We start from the raw sequence: 20765 nt of genomic DNA on the forward strand, positions 1-20765 counted from the left end.
TTTTATTTTCGTATATTTATTGAGATACATCTTATGGTATATCACATGAATATGTTTTTTTTATAAAGTTTTTTTTACTTTTAATGATTATGTTTTATGTGTAACTTTTCTAATAAACAAATAACAGAATACTACTGTAAAACCGTGCATGGCATGCACAGGTTTTGAACTAGTAGTTTAATTATAAAGGAGAAAAAGGGTGGAAATTGAATATACTTGTGGAAGATATTATTAAATTGAGGGAAAATGAACTAAACAATAATAATACATGCATTGAATTAAGGCTAGTTTAAAAGGTTAAATCAGGTACATGAGGCATTGTTTTAAAAAAACGACATGCAATGTGAGTAATTAATTCGTTTAATTACTTATTTTTATTTATTGATTAATATTATAATAATATCGCTTCCAATATTTTTTAACTTTTTTTTAAATTTATTTTAACCATCCTTTTACATCTTTAAACAAGAATATGTAATTGAAAATTACGGCTAAAGCGCAATTGGTACTCAAGAAGGGGGTTGAATTGAGTACGTGAAACAATAGTACACTTATTATTAAAAAATTTCTCGAATTTAAGGGGAATTAGCAGCTTAAATGAAAACAATGCGAGAAATAATAAGAACATACAGATTTATCGAGGTTCAAATCAACCCAAATCCTACGTCCTCCCTACCCTAGTTACTCTTATTAGTCAACTTAGAATTACAAAAGCAATTACAATGATTGTTCACCTAACTTAAGCTAAACAATTCCCACATCTAACTCTAGGTTAGGCGTCACTTGCACTTGAACTCACAAGCACTCACACTTGAATTCACAAGCACTTGCACTTGGACTCACAAATGCTACTCAATCACTAACCCTTAATGATTCAACTAGGTTAGGTCTCATGCTATGCATGGTAAATTTTAATAATTATTCTCATATTAACATTACATTTAATTATAAAATATATATTTAATTTGTCTAAAATATTGTGACGAATTCATGAAAGATCCTGTTAGCCTAAAAAAAAAAATTATGTACATTCGGGTGTAAGGTGCACTCAAGGCATTTTCTGCCCATTTCATGAATTTTTGCTCATTTAAAATCTAATGAGAAGAAAAAAATCAAATAAGCAAAAAACTACCTTTTTGATTACCTACCTTTATATGCGTGCCCAGGTGTCCACAAAAGGTGTTCATTGGTTAGATAGGTTTTTTAAAATACGCATTTGTTAATATGCATATTAAATATATATATATATATATATATATATATATATATATATATATGTTGGTTAATTTTTAAGAACGCCACTAATATGCATTGCAATGAAGGCATTGATTTCCGACAACGGCGGCCGACGCCCATGGAAAGTGGCTTCCGACTAACCACCATTGCCGACGACCAATGCTTTCGCGGTTGCTTTGATTATCGTTGTGTCAGAAGATTCTCAATTTGATTGTCGTTGTCGATCTCCATTGATGCATTAAATTGAGGTTTTGCTAAAATCAACAATGGTTTCCTAGAAGATTCGAGAAGATGGTGAAGATGTTTAACAGCAACCATATGTTATTTGGTGTCTTTAGCTCGTGCTAATTCGAGAGCTTCCTCCATTGTTAGGGATTGGAGGAGATCAGATGAGAGAGAAAATGGAGAAATTCAGCAGAAAGTTGAGGAGAGAGAAATTGGGGGTGGATTAAAGGTGAGGGATGAGAGAGAAAGTGAAGTAGGATTGAGTGGGAGTATTGTTGGTGGTGGTTAGTAAAAAATGAGGGTGTGAGAAGTTTGTCAATGGCCGCATAAACAATTATATGAGGCTTGTCTCACCCAATAGTTTGTGATAATTTATAACTATAGATTATCGTGCATGGCACGGGATCTACCCTAGTTAAATTTCATATTTGAATAACCAAGTATAGATTCAAGAGTTTAATGGAAATAAAAGGTTTTATCTTTGGAGAGTGTGTAGTCTATACTCTATACTTCTATAGTTAGATTTGATTATTTTCAAAGTTTCCAATAACTAAAGAAGGAGTATAGTTCATTTTTTTTAGACTTGAAAGGATTGAAACCAAAATACAAAAATAAAATGACATCAGTTTCCGTTTGGGTGGGAATATTTTTATTAAGAGGTTGCCACGTACTTAAAAGTGATATAAGTGGTTATAGTTCATTTTTTTCAGAGGAAATGCAAGTTCATCAACTCTAGTGGCAAGTTTGTAAGTAAATGCATTGGATTTTGCGAAGTGTCAATAAACAAATATTTTTGTTGTCGGCCAGGTAAGCTGACTAGTGTTGGCTTCTAAAAGGTGAATTGATGACAAATTGTCAAGTAAGTCACAGCGTTTAGTAAGATTTCGTTAATGTTAGTTACTCTAATTAGATGGTTAACTCACCCTAGTTAGCCTTGGTAACTTAATTATTGGAGTAGTTGCTTTTTACATTTGTATGTCTTTGCTGCCAAGATGATGGAGGGAAAATGTTGTGGTGGTCGTTTTGGTTAGCATTGGTGGTCGTTTTGGTTATATTGATTTGGCATTGTTGTTGAGGTGCCTTCATATTATTTTTTTTGTTTTTTATTTTATGGAATGTGAAAATAGGTTTATTTAGTAAAGAATCGTAAACCTGGTAGCGCTTTGTCCTTGTTAATTCGAGTTGAATTCGAGCTTTATTACAAGGTTGTTTTATATTGTATCAGTTTTCTAATGAAAGCATGTTTTCTTATGGTTATATTTTTGGTGTCATTAATTACTTTAATTATTAAATAATATTAATAATTACCTTGACTCATAACTAACAATATTAATTATTAAATAATAGTTTTGGATTACGCATCGAACGGGTTTCCTTCCTTAAAAATAACCCATTTAAATATTGAGCTTCCAATTAGGGAGCTACCCCAATTGGCACCTACTATGTCACCTTGTGACGGAATTTCAGCGCATTAATAATAAAAGAAAGTATAGCGCCATGTACCTCTGTAGAAGCTATGATCAAATATAAAGCCACATAACCCCCTCCCCCATGTGTTCATACTCAAGGTGTATACATTCCAAGAGTTTTGGTGCGTATCCTATTACACTTTACGTGATTTCCCAATCTAACTTGTGATGACTCCAACCAATCAATCAAGAACAAACATAACAACAATCAACACATACTTCCATTTCATTCTTGAATTAATTAGTGAGCACATACTATTTATTTTAATTAAGGTTACTTGCCTAGTTTTGTGCACAAAATTGCATTATTACTTTGGTGCATAAGATGCACTACTAAACTTCCTTGACTCAAACTCAACTTACATGAGTGAGTAAATAAATAAACTAACTTCTTGACTCAACTCCAATAATATATGAACGAGAAATAAAATCATAAATCATGCTCAATAATTCTAACTTTAGCTCTTTTAATCATATATAAGCAAAGCTTATTAAATTCATGCTTCCTTGATACTTGCAAATAAAACATACTTCCATGATTCATACATATTCAACTTGCATCATGCCTCAAATAACATGTTCACATATATGCATAATAATTTATGATCAACCAACATCAAATCCAAGCATATAATCAACCAAAAATGCTACTAAATTATCACTTGAAACATAATTTACATTCCTAGCATGATACTGAAGGATTTATGTCTTCGTCGAGTGCAATTACTAGATATATAATGGATCAAATTATGGAGATAATTAAATTCGTCCATTTGGATTGTCGTTATATCATAGCTAGAGGTACTAACGATCTTTGCTAATAAAATAGGCCAAAGCCAATTGAACGGATCATATAAGGTCACACAAAAGGCCTAGATCAAGCATAAGAGGATGAGGCCCATGACGGGTCTCATCACTCTAGGTGGCCGGCCATATGGAGTAAGTTAGAGAGTTTTGGGCTTTGTTCCTAGTCTAACTATAATAGGATTATAAATAGACTAGGTGCCTAGGGTTGAATAGATCAGTGAGATCAAACCCTAATCAGCAAACACTAGACCAACCTCCTTAAACTCCCTCTCTCTCACTCACGACTCTCTCCCCTCTCGGCGCTGGTGATGTGCTCGGTGGTGGTAGTGATTGTGGTGTTGCTGGTTGTCCATTAAAGGGGGTGATCGCGGTTTTCCCCTTCACTCGATCAATCTAGCATTGGTGGACGCTTGATCAAATCCCGTGGACTAAGTAGAGGAGTCACGCTTGGGGCTCTATTCTTTCCCTAATCTGTCAATCAATTTGCTACGTGGAAATCACGCTTCAAAGGTATAATTACGTGATTCTTGTGTGTTATGCATGTGATCTTGTTTTAGGTGCGTATGAATATGATTAATGAAATTCCGCTTATAGTACCTAAAGTCCTACAGTGGTATCAGTTAGCCTCTTGCATGAACACGCTTGATTATAATAATACGATTATTTGAAGTCCATGTTCATAATTTTATAATCAATTAAGAGGGAGAATTAATTTAATTATAGTTTAATTATTATATTAAATGTGATTTAACTCTTGGAATTGGTTTTAAATATGATTTAATTATGCTCAAAATAGCTATAAAGAGGACTGAAAATTTGCCCTATTTTATTCGAAAATTTCAAACCCTAACCCTAATAGTTTCCAAAATTTCGAATATAATGAGCCATAGAAATCCAATTTTGTGTGCTGTTTTGCTCAATTCCATTTTAAATAAGTTTCATAATTTTAATTAGAATGATTTATGCATAAAGGTGTTTCGTGTATGATTATCAATTTAATTTTAAGAGTTAGAATTAAATTGGGATTAATTTTATGAAGGACCCTAATTTTAAAATTGAATAAGGATAAAATTTTAATTATTGGACTGGTTTAATTTAATTTTTACAAAAGTTATTTTATTAAATTAAAAAGGGGGTTTTAATGGCCGGCAGCCATGGCTGGGTGGCGCAGCCACGGTGTCTGCTGACCGGTGTTAGTCCGAGAGGGAGGGGAAGGGAAGGCAGGTGGTCTGGGGTGGCTGGGTAGCAGCCGTGCAAGCGTTGCACGCTGTTGTCGTGGCTCCCATTGCTGCTGCTCCTTGTTGCCCTTGCGACAGTGGTTTCTCATAGCGGCTAGCCACCGTGGCTAGCTTCGGCTAGCCAACCACGGTGGCCAGCGACGTGCAGTACGGTATTTTTTTTAAAAAAAAATTATGTTTTAAAATATTTTCGAAATAAAATCAGATTTAATTTTGAAAGTTAAAATCAAATTTTCAATAAGTTGTTAATTTAGTGATTATCCATAATTAAGTTGTAAATTTTGGATAGAATTAGTTAGGATATTTTAGGCATATTCCAAAAGGATAATAATTGATTTAAATAATGTGATTATCCCATAATTAGATATGGAAATAATTGATTTTAAAATTATTTGATTGGCTAATAATTAGATAGAATCTCCAAAATTAGTTAGGATAATCATGGAAGATAAATATGATTTATCTTTCCATATTAAAATAAGATTTGATTATATCTCATGCCAAATTTAAATTAAATATATGATATTTTATAGACGGCAATGAATAATATACTATATTATCTAATTATGAATTAAAAATTTGAGATATTTTAGGAATTGCGTTGCCTTAATTGTGAGCATTCGATGTAGTAGTTTAGGCAAGCATGTTGAGTGATTTATTATATGACATTTTTTATAATATATGATATTATGTTGCTATATATATAGACTAGTATGGCCCATAGATTCTAAATATGATCGCATATCGTAATGTATTTTTGTAATTTAAATACGGTCTGTGTACCGTTAAGTAGCTTTGTAATTTTTTATTTAATGTAAATAGATTAGTTATTTAAATAGTTTAGTCCAAATAAGCCCATGAAGTGAAGGCCCAAAGGAGCAAGTTGGATGGAGATCCATGAAGGTTTAAGTGGGAGCATTTCAAGTCTAGTTTCTTAAGACTAAGGGGTCATACTATGTCATGTTTTAGTTTATGCATTAGTAGATTATGCATGCTAGATTTTATTTATGTTGTTGATGATGAGCTAGAGTTCACTATATTAATCACAACATAATAAATCTAGGTCCCGGTAATATTGAGATTGTTTTTCCAATTGAAAACCCAACAACCCTTCGATAATTAATAACAGGTCATGCCAAAGATGGGTGTCATTTTTATATCTTAGGTAACTTGGGGTAAATCAAGTTTTACAATTTTAATTGGTTGTGCTAAACAAGGTTACCTAAAGCGTTTAGAACCTTGAAGCAAAGGGTAATAATTAAACATGTGATAGTTAATTATTCAACCAAGAGTAACAAGAGTTGTAATCAGTAAAGAGTTTACTGACCTTGGAAATGTAATGGTTGATGGTAGGGCCAAAGTCCGGTCAATTATTGCACAAATAAAGGATCTTGAAATCACTTAAATTTAATTGGGATCATTTAATATTGAATAAAGCGTTTTAAAGTAACCTTTTAATTCGTTTATGGTACTTTAATTTTATTAAACATAATTATTAAACTTTGCATTATTTTGTCATAGATGAATAACAATTTTGACAACGCTACTTTACCACCAACAATGAGAACGAGGCTCAATTTTCTCAACTTTAATGATTGGGAAAGCGAACTTTGAAGTGTTCTAAGCTAGGAATGAAAAGCTTGAATTTCGTTTAGACTTACCAATCAAGGGCAGATTTAGTCTAGGCATGACTCCAGAGAAATAGTTGAGAAATGTTTCAAGATCCAAGAGAGTTGTGTCTGTCATATTATCTTCTATTCCGGAAGATTGGGCTAGAACATTTAAGGACTATGAACCTTATCTCCTATTCAAGTGCTTACATAATATTTGCAATGGAATAGCAAAGTCCCATGATGATGGGAAATTAGATGGAAACGTCGAGGAAATCATTAACATGGTTCCAGAAATGACGACTCCTGGACTGGAAGTATTAGGCATGAAACTTTCAAGATTACTGGTGAAATTATTACCAGAAAGCTTATGCTAGGACAGTCTGTACAAATTCATGTGGATATGATGGTTCAACTATTGAATTACATGAGTAAGTTAGCTAGGGAAATGATTCCAAGATCATGAGGTTCATGATATAATTCTGCATTCACTACATGATGGTTTTGGCCTTGAGAAACTGTCACATGACGATGACGATTCAACAGTCAAGTTGATTGATTTACTCTAAAATCATGCAGAGAATTATATGAAAGGAGAATGAGCATTTGCTTTAACAAGGATGTCTTCACTACGATGAATTGTGAGGTAAGAGTTACCTAATATTCTTGTTATAAACATTTTAACTTTCACTTAGGTATGTGATACCAAGTTGCAGTGCTAACATTATTCATGTTGTGTAGAAACTGTAAAGAAGTGAGCTACCAATGGAAATGGAGCTTGAAGGTGCACGAGAAGTGTTCAAGTGGCCAGAGAAAGCTTCATAGTTTTAATTTCTGATTACATTTATGATGAGTTTAGACTATTTCCAGTTTTGATGAGATAATTTTTTAGTTTTTTGTTTAAAATACTGATTGTTTTACTTGGCATGGACAAGTGTTGATCCATGACAAGGTAATAAATTGTTTTCATTTTGCTAGTTATAAGTTAATTTTATGACATTGATATAAGTAGATCACAAAAGCGAAAACAGATTCAAACCAACCTACTTATAACATAGTAAGGTTAGGTCACATAAACCAATTGCGCATCCAAAGATTACAATTGGATGGACTCTTATCCTCATTTGATTATGAATCACTTGAAAATTGCAAGTCATGTTTGTTAGGTAAGATGGCCAAGTCACCTTTTAGTTGAAAGGGTGAAGGAACTAATGACCTTTTTGGAACTCATACATATGGATGTGTGTGGACCAATAGGTTCAAAGCTAGCAAAGGATTTAAATACTCCATTACTTTTACTTACGATTTAAGTAAATATGGCTATATCCACTTAATAAAGTAATAGTTGGAATCATTGAAAAGTTCAAGGAATTTTAGAATAAAGTATAAAATCAGCTTGAGAAAACATTTAAGGCACTACGATCTGATCGTTGTGGTGAATATTTGACTTAAGAATTTGATGATCATCTAAGAGATTGTGGAACTATTTCACAATCAAAGGTGTGTTAGAAAGCAGGAATCAAACTTTGCTTGACTTGGTTTGATCCATGATGAGCTTAACTTATCTTCATATATTGTTTTGAGGATATGCATTAGAAAACTATTGCAAATATACTAAACAGAAACCCATCCAAAGCAGTTGAGAGGACGCCTTATGAGTTATGGACTGGAAATGTTCTAAAGTTGTCTTTTCTCAAGATTTGGGGTTGTGAAACATATGTAAAATGTTTACAAAGCGAAAAACTTGGCCCCAAATCAGATAAATGTTTCTTCGTGGGTTATCCGATCCCATAGAAACAAAAGGGTATTACTTCTACAATCCCACGGATAACAAAATGTTTGTTGCTCGCGATGGTGTCTTTTTTAGAAAGGAATCACTTTTTACAAAGTCAAGTGGGAGTAAAGTGGATCTCGAAGAGATTCGAGACAAGCAACAAACGCATATGGATAACACCACATCAGAAGCGAGGGCACATGAGTCAGCTAATTTGACGAGAATCATGTGTCGGAGCAAGCTAATTCAAATTGCGAGACTCCTATCGTCCCACTAGAATGAAAACTTCAAAGAGTTGAAGGGTATACTTCTAATGTTGCTCATACCAAAGAGTAGGTATTTCAGAATAAAAAAACAAACAGTTTGTTGAAATTCTGATAAATTGAGGATTCCAAAATTTCCTAATGGAATGCATGGAATCCACAGCCTACAAGCAAGATTTAGTGAGCACTAACTCAGGAAATGGCTTAAGACCATAAAATCCAGAATGGACTCCATGTCAGAAAAATGATGGGTTAGTCCTGATAGACTTGCAAATGGGGTCAAACCCATTAGTTGCTTAAATCTATTCGGATTCTTCTAGCGATTGCTAATTTTTCGATCACGAAATTTGGCAGTTAGATATCAAAATTGACTTCTTGAATATGATGGTGGATGTGTATATTACACAACCTAAGGGTTTTGTAGATCCAAAAAATCCTAGAAAGTTTTGCAAACTTTAGAAATCCATTTATGGATTGAAGTAAGCATCAAGGAGTTGGAACATTTGTTTCAATGAGGCAATCAAACAGTTTGATTTCCTTAAAAGAATGAAAAGAATCTTGTGTATACAAGAAGTTTAGTGGGAGCAATCTAGTTTTCTTAGTCTTGTAAGTAGATGACATACTGCTCATAGGGAACGAGACATGTAAATGCTTGAGTCAGTCAAGTAATGGTTGAAGATTTGTTTCTATATGAAGCAATCAGGAGATGCCAAGTACATATTGGGAATTAAGATTCATCGAGAACGGTCTCGAAGGATGATTGGACTAAATCAAGAGACTTATAAAATTCTTGATAGATTCGAATTGGAAGACTCTAAGAGAGGATTTTTCCCATGTTTCATGGTATTACACTCAGTAAAACTCAAAGGCCCTCAAAAGCTAGAAGAGTTGAGTCGTATGGCTAATGTACCTTATAGGGTCCATTAAGTATGCCATGATATGTACAAGGCCAGATGTTACATATGCCTTGAGCATGTGTAGCAGGTTTCAAGCAAATTCAAAAGAAGTACATTAGAAAGATGCTAAGAACAAATGCTTGAGTACTTGAGAAGGACTAATGGAATGTTTGTAGTTTAAGGTGGTAACAGTGAATTGGTTGTCAAAGGTTATATGGAGGCGAGTTTCCAAACTGACAAAGATGACTTTAGATTTTGATATGGATACGTTTTTTGTCTGAATGGAGGAACAGTGAGCTTGAAGAGTTCCAAGCAGAGCACTATCGCAGACTCAATGTCAAAATATGAAGTATTTAGCTGCAGTAGAAGCAGTTAAGGAGGAAGTTTGGATCAAGTTGTTTTGTGACAAAACGACACCTTTGCCGTGAAGGAGACAGGGTCACATTACAAATCTGAACAAGCTAAGTATAAAGTGTCACCTCATTAAGAGATCATTAGCTAGCGAGATGTCAAGATCTGCAAAGTTTCTTTTAAGTGAGAATATCACTTATCTATTTACTAAACCCCTTCCATAGCCAAATTATGAGAGTCATACTAAAGCTCTTGGATTGAAGCAAGTTATGTAATTTAAGTTGTATATGTTTTGAGAAAACATATCACATAAGTAATACATTAACTTGCAGAATTATGTTTAATCAGAAATTTTCATTTCTCTTATTTAATTATAGTTTTTGATATTAAATAAATGTCCAAAATAATTATGAATGGATAGGATCATCAAATACGTGATTTGGTGAATGAAACCCCACAGGTGAGCTAAATTCGTAAATTATTTATGTTCCTAGTTCAAAATCATTAAATTGGACATAAATGATTTCAATAAATGGACTGGCATGTAAGATTGATTGGATAGAGCAGTTTCATGGGCTATAGGAGCATAGAGATGCTCGGTCAATCACATGGATATGCATGAATGATGCATGATCGAACTATTGACCTGCTTTGAAGTTCAAAATAGAACTTCCTGATATATTAGTGGATTCCTTTAACATGAGTGGAACACTTATTTCATTTAATGATTGATTTAACTGTGGTACATCCAAACGTCATTCCGTAAAAGGGAACTATAAAAGATGTTTCCTGGTTACTTCAAAAGTTGAGTGGGAGCCTGGTTGCCACAAGATTGGATTAAGTCTACCTATTTAATTAGGAAATGTGTCATGGCCGCTTGAAGAGGGAGAATTCAGAAAATACGTGGCCGCGTTCAAATGTATTACATAGTAATCATTTGGTTTTGTAATTCTAACTCAGATTTTAAGAAATGATTTGTAGATTAATATGATCTCGACATGAGATGCAATCATATTATCAATTCGACACATATATTGACTTAAGGAATTTGAATATTGTACACTTGTCTCAGACAAGTGGGAGATTGAAGGATTTATGTCTTTGTTAAATGCAATTACTAGATATATAATGGATCAAATTATGGAGATAATTAAGTTCGTTTTTTTGGGTCGTCGTTATATCATAACTAGAGGTACTAACGATCTTTGGGCTAGTAAAATAGGCTAAAGCCCAATTGGACGGATCCTATAAGGTCACACAAAGGGCCTAGATCAAGCATAAGAGGACGAGGTCCATGATGGGCCTCATCACTCTAGGTGATTAGCCATATGGAGTAAGTTAGAGAGTTTTGGGATTTGTTCCTAGTCTAATTATAATAGGATTATAAATAGACTAGGTGCCTAGGGTTGAATAGACAATTCATGATCAGTGAGATCAAACCCTAATTAGCAAACACTAGACTAACCTCCTCAAATTCCCTCTCTCTCTCTCTTTCACGGCTCTCTCCCCTCTCGGCGCCGATGGTGTGCTTGGTGGTGGTGGTGATCGTAGTGGTGCCAGTTGTCCATTAAAGGTGGTGATCACGATTTTCCCCTTCACTCGACCAATCTAGCATTGGTAGACGCTTGATCGAATCTCGTGGACTAAGTAATTAAAGGAGTCACGCTTGGGGCTCTATTCTCTCCCTAATTTGTCAATCAATTTGCTACGTGGAAATCACGCTTCAAAGGTATAATTATGTGATTCTTGTGTGTTATGCAAGCGATCTTGTTTTAGGTGCATATGAATATGATTCATGAAATTCCGCTTATAGTACCTAAAGTCCTACAGATACTACGCATACACAAATATTTTTATGCACATACGTACCTTGAATAGTGCCTAAACTCGGCCACACTCACTAGAAATTATCTAGCTCGAAACTTTCTACAAATAAAAATACATAACTATAATTAATCCACTATTCTCACAAATTTCCAGCAACTATAATATACTTTAAACCTCACTAATTAACCCAATTTAGTGGTTTAAAAGCCTTAATACCTTTTCTGTAAGTGGGTACTTTAAATCCTTTCAAAAAGATTTAGTATTTATGACTTAAATAAAATTCCAGCATACTTATTTAATATAAAACATCACTAAATAGACTAGAAAATCATGTTTAAATCATCAAGAACCTTTTTCTTTTAATGGGTAATCAAACCCTATCATAATAATTAAAAAGTAGTATATATAAGTAAATACTAGCATTAATTGAGGGCTTAAAACTCATTAAAAACATGTTCTAAATATTAATTTAACAACCACAACAACCTAAGATCAAACCCTAATCATAAACATTAAATTCCCAAATTATATGGTTTGTAAATTAGGGGTTTTAATTAAATTAAAAATCTAAAAATTATACGAATAAATTAACAACATCAACTACCCAAAATCAACATCAAAATACAATTAAAATCATGCTTTGAATTAATTAAAACAAGCTTAGAATTAAATTAGGAGGAAAGAGAGCTTTTTTTTTCTTTGTTACCAAACCGCAAGAGGAGAGAGAAGAGGTGGCGCATGGCTGGCTGCCGGTGCTGCCGCTACTCGCCGGTGATTGCCGGTGGTGGTGGTGGCGCCGGTGGTTGGAGGGGTTGTGAGGGAAAGAGAAGAGAGAGGTGCGTGGGAAAGAGACACAAGGCGAAAAATACAAATGGGCACCCATTCAAAACCCCCATTTAGCACCAGTTTTGAACCGGTCCTTATTTAAGGGATGCCAAAAACCAAAAGATTTCGCACTGGTTCTTGCTGTGAACCGGTGCAAAAAATGGTCCAAATAAATAAAATAAAAAAACTTTTAGCACCGGTTTTGTTTCAAAACCGATGCCAAAAATTCCCCAAAAAATTAAATTTTTTTTTTTTTTAATTTTTCAATTTTTTCACCTAAATTGATATAGAAACACTAACATATATATAAAGTTACATATTTTCATTAAAAAAGGCTGTAATATTACAATTAACCAGCACTTCAACATCTTTAGTTTTGGCTTTTTCTAACTTAAAATCAGCAGGTGTTGCAACTTAAAACCAGAGTTACACCCTAAGCATACCAGTGTTGCAATCTAAACCAACACTTGAAAATTCCAGCAGTAATCCAGTCATAAGTTTAGAGTTGCTTGTAGGTGCTCAGTGGGCACAAGGAAATACCTTTTGATTTAAGCCAGGTGGCTATGCAGCTTCTGGTTTAGGTTGTTGGTGTTTTGTTGCTGTTTAAGCTGCTATTTTCTATTGGCTGTATTGCTTGCTTTGTGTCTGGTTGCTGGTTTCTGTTTGCAGGGTGTGTTTAGCTGTTGCTGGCTATTGCTTTCTATTTCTGGCTGCTTTGGCTCTGGCTGGTGTGTGCTGGTTCAGGCTGCTGGTGTCTGTGCTGCATGCTACTAGCTTGTCTCTGCTTCTGTCTTCCTGTTTTGTTGCATGCAGTGTGTTGCAAGGTGTTCTGGCTGCTGTGTGTCTTCTGTCTGCACTGCTAATACTGTCCTGCTTCTGCACTGCTATTGTTGTTCTGCTTCTGCTTGCTGTTGTTATGACTTTTGCTGCTGTTGTTTTGTTGTCTACTCTGTTAGCTGATGGCTCTGTAGCTGCTGTTCTGTTGCCTGCTCTTTCAGCTGATGTGATGCTGCTATTTGGTTGCTGACCTGGTTTTGCAAAGCCTGTTGGCTATCTGCTGGCTGTTAGTTGTTGTCAGGTGCTGTGCCTGCCTGGTGCTGGTTATTGCTGTTGTTTTGCTGGGCCTAGTGCCGTTACATTCACAAGCATAATCAAAATAAGGGATTAAACAGCCAATAGAAATTTTCAACACAAAACCAATCATTCAGAGGTAAACAAAAAGAGCAATATCCATGTAATCCTAAGAATATTACCTAACCTATCCAAACAATGTGCTACTATGAATCCATCATTAAGTAAAAAACAATAAAAAATTGAGATTAATGTCAAAACCAATCTTCTATTCTAACTCAAAAGATATCTAACACATTGTTCAAATTCCCTAACCTGCTCCATTTGTTATTAGCTATTGCTACACAGGTTTCATCACGAAGATCATTAGGACTAATAAGTCTAGACAAAAATAATGCACCCTTATAGTCGTTATAGATAGAGAGATGTGCCTATCTTTCATCTCTTCAACCAAAGCCGTATAAGACTTAAGAGTAGTTTGTCTACTGTTATATGACTCTTAATCACTCTTAACCTGCATTTTTCTGCCTTCTCAGGCTAATTACAAGTAATCTCCTCTGTAGCTAAACCCTCAAAAACAGAGAACAGCCCTCGCAATCAAGCACAGCTTACACACCTTGATCTTTAAAAAGATAAAACATTGACCTAAAGAGTTTTTTAAAAGCTAAGCTAGTGTTCACATTAGAATATAAACTACCAAATTAGACGTATCAACCAGCAAGAGTGTCTATAATGCTACTTCAATGGCATAGAGGAAGAGATAGAAAGTAGCAACTTTCAAAGAAAAAATACTCTCAAGAAAGACCCCAAACATATAGCAGCAATGCACAACTATAGCAGTAGTGGCAAACCTTGGAGCATTTAAAACACCTTGCTTTCTCCGACCAGCACTCTTGACAACACGAACTTCTTCAATTTCAACCAACAGGCACTTAGGCGCTTTCTTGTTATGAGATAATGTCATCATAAGTCCAAAATTTGATTCCCTGTAATTTCAGAAGAAGAACATTTGCATACACTAAAATAAGTATGAGTTGATGTAGCAAAGTATACTACACTAAAAAAGAAAGTCCAAAAAACACTTCTAAACAAAAAAGATTGGCTTAAAGCTCCTCTAAAGTATGATTTCAGCAAGTACACCTGTTTCAAGACTAGCATGGATTACCAAAAAATAAGAGCCAGAACTAATGCTACATATCAAAAAAAATAGCCTTTTTATACCCCAAATTCAACCCTCTGACACAGATCAAGGTTCATATATAAAGACTAGAAACAACAAGGCAAGTATGATGCTCTATATGATTTATCAATATACACACAATAATATGCATAGAAACCTTCACTGACAAATAGAACCCTACATAAGACAAGAAACGCACAACCAAGTTCAAAACGTTTCAGTAAAATTTGATTTAAGAAGAAGAAAACCTTCAATGTTAAAGCCCATGCGTGGTTCCTCCAGCACAGCTTATACAACCACAAACACCATTTCCTCTCCTATAATGAAAAGTAGCGCAAATCAGAATGCCTTCAAGTATAGACCAATGATTATAATTAAGCTCAAAAAGTGATAAGCTAAGATTAGAAACAACGAGACATAGACCTCAATAATATTTGAAGGGTCAGAACATAAGCAAAATGCATCCACACCCAAAAGAGAAAGAAACCTCTAATTAACCCAACAAATATGATATGTAAATGGCTTACCGTAATCAACAAGACTACTCAAGAAACTTCACGAAATTGTATAAGCACATAGGCCATTTGAAAAAGAAAAGTACTTAAAAACTAAAGCAACTTTGCAGATGAGTTAATATTTTAAATTTGAGTGTGCAATAGCAGACATGTAGCAAATTTTGATATTATTGAGCATCCAACTCACGAAAAAACAATGAACATAATAACATATGAATACTGCCCATGAATCACAATCCATTGACACAATGCCTTACCAATATTTTATCACTCATATATGTTCTAAACTTCTAACCATCCAATTAAACAAACTAAATATAAAAAAATGAAGAAATAGAAACTAACCTGCCACCATTACAGCAACGCTTCCAGCCTTCCACCGTCAGCACAGAAAATCAGAGCAACAGCACCAAACACCCACAACCACACCATCAACGCACAAAATCAGAAGAAATCGCACCAAATAGAAACTTTAGATTAAATTTCAAATGAAAATCAGAAAAATTAGATCTAATATAATTGAAAATTAAAAACAAAACTAAACATGAAAACGATTATAAGGCTAAAATGATTGAGGGTAAAAATGAAAATCGATATTAGAATTAGAATAAAATCGAAAACTTCAGATCGAGAAAAACAAAAAAAAAAATTATCTCTGAATCCGCAAACATTCAGCACAAACTATCCAAAAAACCATTACCCAGAAACTTAAATCAACTCAAAACTAAATAAATTTGAAAAAATAAAGTTAAATCAACTCAAACAATCATCATTTACAACATTCAAACTGAAAAAACTTCTAAATTGATTTTCGATGATTACAAAGAGAAACATCTTACCTACCATCATCAGCTTCAATTATAACCAATAGTGTTCAATAATCGATTGTAGAAGAATCGAGCTGGCTAAGGAGGAGGACGCGAGGAAACGTCAATGGTGAATGTAGAGTGCACGCTTCTATGGTGGGCTAGAAGAAGATGAGAGGCTCTCTGTGGGGAATAAGAGTGACAACGGCTAATTGCAAGGCAAAGGAGCTTTAGGGTTGTTTTTAGTTTGAGGAAAGAGAAGGAGATCGAAGGAGAGAGAAGGAATTTAGGGTTTCCATTGTTGAGAGGAGGAGAGATCGAGGAGAGAGAAAGAAAGAAGACAGAAAGAGTAAGAAAGAAGATAAAAATGGCCAGGTTTTTTTTTATTTTTTTTTTACAATAGCTTTCGCATCGGCTCAAACCGAACCGTTCGATCAACTCATTTTTCGCATCGGTTTAGTTAGAACCGGTGCAAAATGTCTTCCCCTCAATCCCGCCTATTTTTTTTTGCACCGGTTTTTAAAAATCGGTGCGCATTTTGCGGTGCCTATTTCATTTTTTCTACTAGTGAGAGGAGAAAAAGGAGAGAGAAAAATAAAAGGAAAATTTTGGGGTTTTGTAAAATCTAACAGCTTGATTCTTGAGTGTGAAATTCTTTGAGGTTTTGGGGTATTTTTATCTTCCTTTTAAAAGCAAAAACACTTATTTACAAAACTGCCGTTACTAATTCTACTCCTCCTTGAATTCTCCTTTGAGGCCAACTTGTTAGGCTCTTAATAATCCTTTGACTCCCAACAAGTTAGTCCAACAATTCAATTGATGTTGACCCAAATTAAAACACTTTATTGCCCCAATTAATAACTCATATTATTTTATACACACTTACTTTATATTTAAATAATTAATTCATTTAAATTAAATGAATCATTTTAATTTATAAATAAAATAAATAATTAATATATAAAAAATATTATAAAAATACGGAGTGTTACAATATTTGTCAAATTTGTCAAGGACATCAGGTGTGCTAAACTAGTTCCTAGAGTCTGTAATATTATGGATATTAGTGGGAGTGTAGATATTGTTATAGGTGGTAATAATGTTGTTGATATGGGAAGTGTGTGTAAAGAAAAACCATGCGCGCAGAAGTGTGGGGATGAAATAGTTCCATATGTGGAGGGTCAAATTACTCCCACAAAACAACGTAATAGTTTGCAATGCATGTCTCCTCTCAAAACAATCGAGACTGTCGAAACTATTGTTGCTAGTATTCAGGTTAGTGTAGTCACTTCTGTTGAACTACCGAAGGTAGGAATGGTGATTAGGAGTTGGAAAAGATGTTGAATCATATTACAAAGAGTACGCTCAACAACAAGGTTTTGGAGTATGCGGGCACAAGGTGTGTATTCTAAGGGGGAGGTTAGAAAACGGATCACCACAACTTGGAGGTGTTGGGGGAAGCCTGACATGAGGGCTAGAAGGGAAGCACGGAAGAGGGCAAAGGCGATGGGTGTGTCTGGTTCAGGTGGATTGGTAGGGGGTGTAGTTTGTGAAGATGAATTAAGACAAAGAAAAAGGAAGTCAAAGAAATGTGAGTGTCAAGCAATGATCTATGCAGCTTTAAATCGTGAAGGAGAGTGGGTGTTGAAGAAAGTTTAATTGGAGCATTTGAATCACACCCCCACACCTGGAAAGTCTAAGATGGTCAAAGAGTATAGAATGAAGCATTTCACCTCTAGAGTTCGAAAGAAGTTATCAAACTTTTTGATGAGGGTGTTCCCGTATATCATATTCATGGGTAGTGATTTTTAGCGATAATGTCTTACTTTTACCTTCAACATGAGGTCTACCACTACCACTACCACTACCACTACCACTCCACCACCACCACCACCACCACTACCACCACTACCACTACTACTACCACCACTACTACTACCACTACTACCACTACCACCTACTACTACTACTACTACTACTATTACACCACCACTACCACCACCACCACCACCACCACCACCACTACCACCACCACCACTACCACTACTACTCCACTACCACTACCACTACTACTCCACTACCACTACCACCACCACCACCACTATCACTACCACTACCACTACCACTACCACTACCACTACCACTACTACTACTACTATTATTACTACTACTACTACTACTACTACTACTACTACTACTACTACTACTACTACTACTACTACTACTACTACTACTACTACTACTACTACTACTACTACTATTATTATTATTATATCTCAAAAACAGATAAAGTCATACAACCTACAATAAATTAATGGGAATCCAAGATACAATCTGGGCCCCCACTCCTCTAGCTATAGCAAAGCCTACCCTAGTGAAGATATGAGCTGCAGCACGAGCCTTAATGTCTTGCGTCGTCGAGAACTTCTGAACCCGCTTCAGCAATGCAACAACCTCCTTCTCTAATTCCCCAAGCGAAGAAAAGCAGAAGGGAATGAAACCATATCCAAGCAGCCGACAACCAGCTTCATACTTCACCCGCTTCCGATGAGCCGCATCAGTCACAACCCGTCCAAGAACAAAGTCAGATAACCCTGTCTGTGTCAAAGGAGAAGACCCTGTTAAGTCCACACAAACATCGCGACCACGATCCCACGAATAAAGTAACACATCAGTAGGTCTGAGGGTCCCGTCATTCCCTCCAGACAACCCTATGTCAACCTCCTTTCTTGCTGAAGTCCCAGATCTGTAGCAGATATCAACAAGGGTATCCCAGACAACATTATGCCAATGTTTAATACCCACAATACCAGTACACGACACCGCGTGATCACCGAAAATATCCCCAGTAAAAACCCGAGAACAAGCAGAGCACGACGTCGAGATAGAGAACAATGGAACACCCATCCTATAGCACAACACACATTGGTAGGTCTTTGCGTTCATCGTCTGACCCAACCCAGAAGTAGGGACTACCCGAAGCCAAGCAGAGGTGTGATCTCCCTGCTGCGATTTCCACAATGCTGATTGCCGAGGAGACAAAGAAAAGGCGGATTCTGCAGAAGCGGTAACCTTTGTGAAATATATATCTGCCAATTTCTTCATGAGTTTAGGGGCAGCGACCTCACTAGGATTACTCATAATGTAAGACTCCATTATTCCATTAAACAGACTCAACGCATCTCCAAAGGCTCGTCCCAGACCAACAATGCCAGCATGTCGTAAAAGTTGTGTCTGTAACCGAGAAGCAAGAAAAGCATAATGAGGAACATCACCTGCGGAACATACCCCAAGCCCTCCAAACGCAAATGGTAAGGTGGCAAGACGCCATTGCCAATCACCAAACCCAGGCCCCAAAGCAGTAACAATACGCTACAAAGAAGATCGAAGAGCCCCGTCGAATGTGCGCTGAGCCATCTCAAAAGTACTAAGAGGACAAGTACGCTATGCAAAATAGAGTTTAGAAACTCAGGTACATGCCCTAAGTAACAATAGCTCACACTAAGGATCATCAAGCATAGCAACCTTATCCATAAGCGCAATACTTGGTCACCCTCTGCATCACAAGCTCACCACTAAAACCGGAATCGAAACTAGTAGGTCCGCCAAGCAACTTAACACCACACAAAGGTCGAGCTATGTTAGGCGGAAAAACACCCACAAGCTTGCTTCGAGGGTCTTCTGTAGGCTAGAAAACTTCAGTTTTTTCCACATTAAGATGTAACCCAAAACGAGGTCCTTCCTCCATAATCAACTGCAGAACCTTCCCCACCACCAAAGTGTCACCAATAACAGTGCCGTCATCCAAATACCATGCCTGAAGACATAATTCAAAAGCATCTTTGATTTTAAAAACCAGGGGCTGTAAAACCAAAGCAAAAAGTAGAGGACCAAGGGGATCACCCTTCTGCACTCCTTGACACGACCATAAGGATTGGTCCTCATAATACAATATGGCTGGATTAGAATAGCAGAATTCAACCCATCGCGAAATGCCCGGACAATGACGACGAACTTCACACAACATGACCGTACGATCAACAAGATTAAAGGCATTTTGAAAATCCACCAACAACATAGAAAGACCCACATTAGAGCCACAGTCCTCAATCAACCAATTCACAACATAAAAAATTGCCTCACCACCTGAAGAAACCCGAACGCCAAATTGAAGACCATCAAAGTAACTTCCTTAAGACTGCAACCATAACAGCACCTACCTTCGAAACCAGACGCCGCCAAATAGTACCCACAGCTATAGGACGAATTCCACCACCGGGCTTGACAAGTGGGGTAAGAGGAGCACTAGCAATATACTCTCTTAGTTCCATAGGACACTTACCAGCTAGAAAGAGATTAACCACCCCGGAAATTGAGCCAACTAACTCATCTGATACAGCAACAGCAGCACCACTCAAGCAATCCAGAAGGTGTTGAGCACGTAAACCGTCTCTACCACTTGATGTACCATGTGGAAAACTCTTAATCCGATCCAAAACAACAACAGAATTAGTAACGAGATGAAAGCCATCAACAGGTATATCATGCAAGGATAGAGCTCGAGAAGCAGGGTGTTTAGATTGTAAATCCGCAAGAGTGGCCTCATTATAAGGAGCAATGCCTGAAGAAGAAAGAACCCCGACTGCAGCGGTGTAATGACCATCGCATATCT

The 20765-nt window shown here is 35.9% G+C and overlaps 1 long non-coding RNA gene across 2 annotated transcripts; it reads right to left on the reverse strand.

Moving 5' to 3' along the window:
- Nucleotides 1-12800: 12800 nt before the first annotated feature.
- On the reverse strand, nt 12801-16434 carry LOC110735313. Of its 2 annotated transcripts, none has more exons than XR_002514070.1 (5): nt 16131-16434; nt 15633-15660; nt 15021-15089; nt 14444-14578; nt 12801-13645 (listed from the first exon to the last, which is right to left on the reverse strand). It is a non-coding gene; the product is annotated as an uncharacterized LOC110735313 (long non-coding RNA). The 2 variants fall into 2 exon arrangements; XR_002514069.1 differs by having other exon boundaries at nt 16127-16434.
- Nucleotides 16435-20765: the final 4331 nt, after the last annotated feature.

The sequence above is a fragment of the Chenopodium quinoa genome, unplaced genomic scaffold, assembly GCF_001683475.1.
Source record: "Chenopodium quinoa cultivar QQ74 unplaced genomic scaffold, ASM168347v1, whole genome shotgun sequence".
Classification (NCBI taxonomy): domain Eukaryota; kingdom Viridiplantae; phylum Streptophyta; class Magnoliopsida; order Caryophyllales; family Amaranthaceae; genus Chenopodium; species Chenopodium quinoa.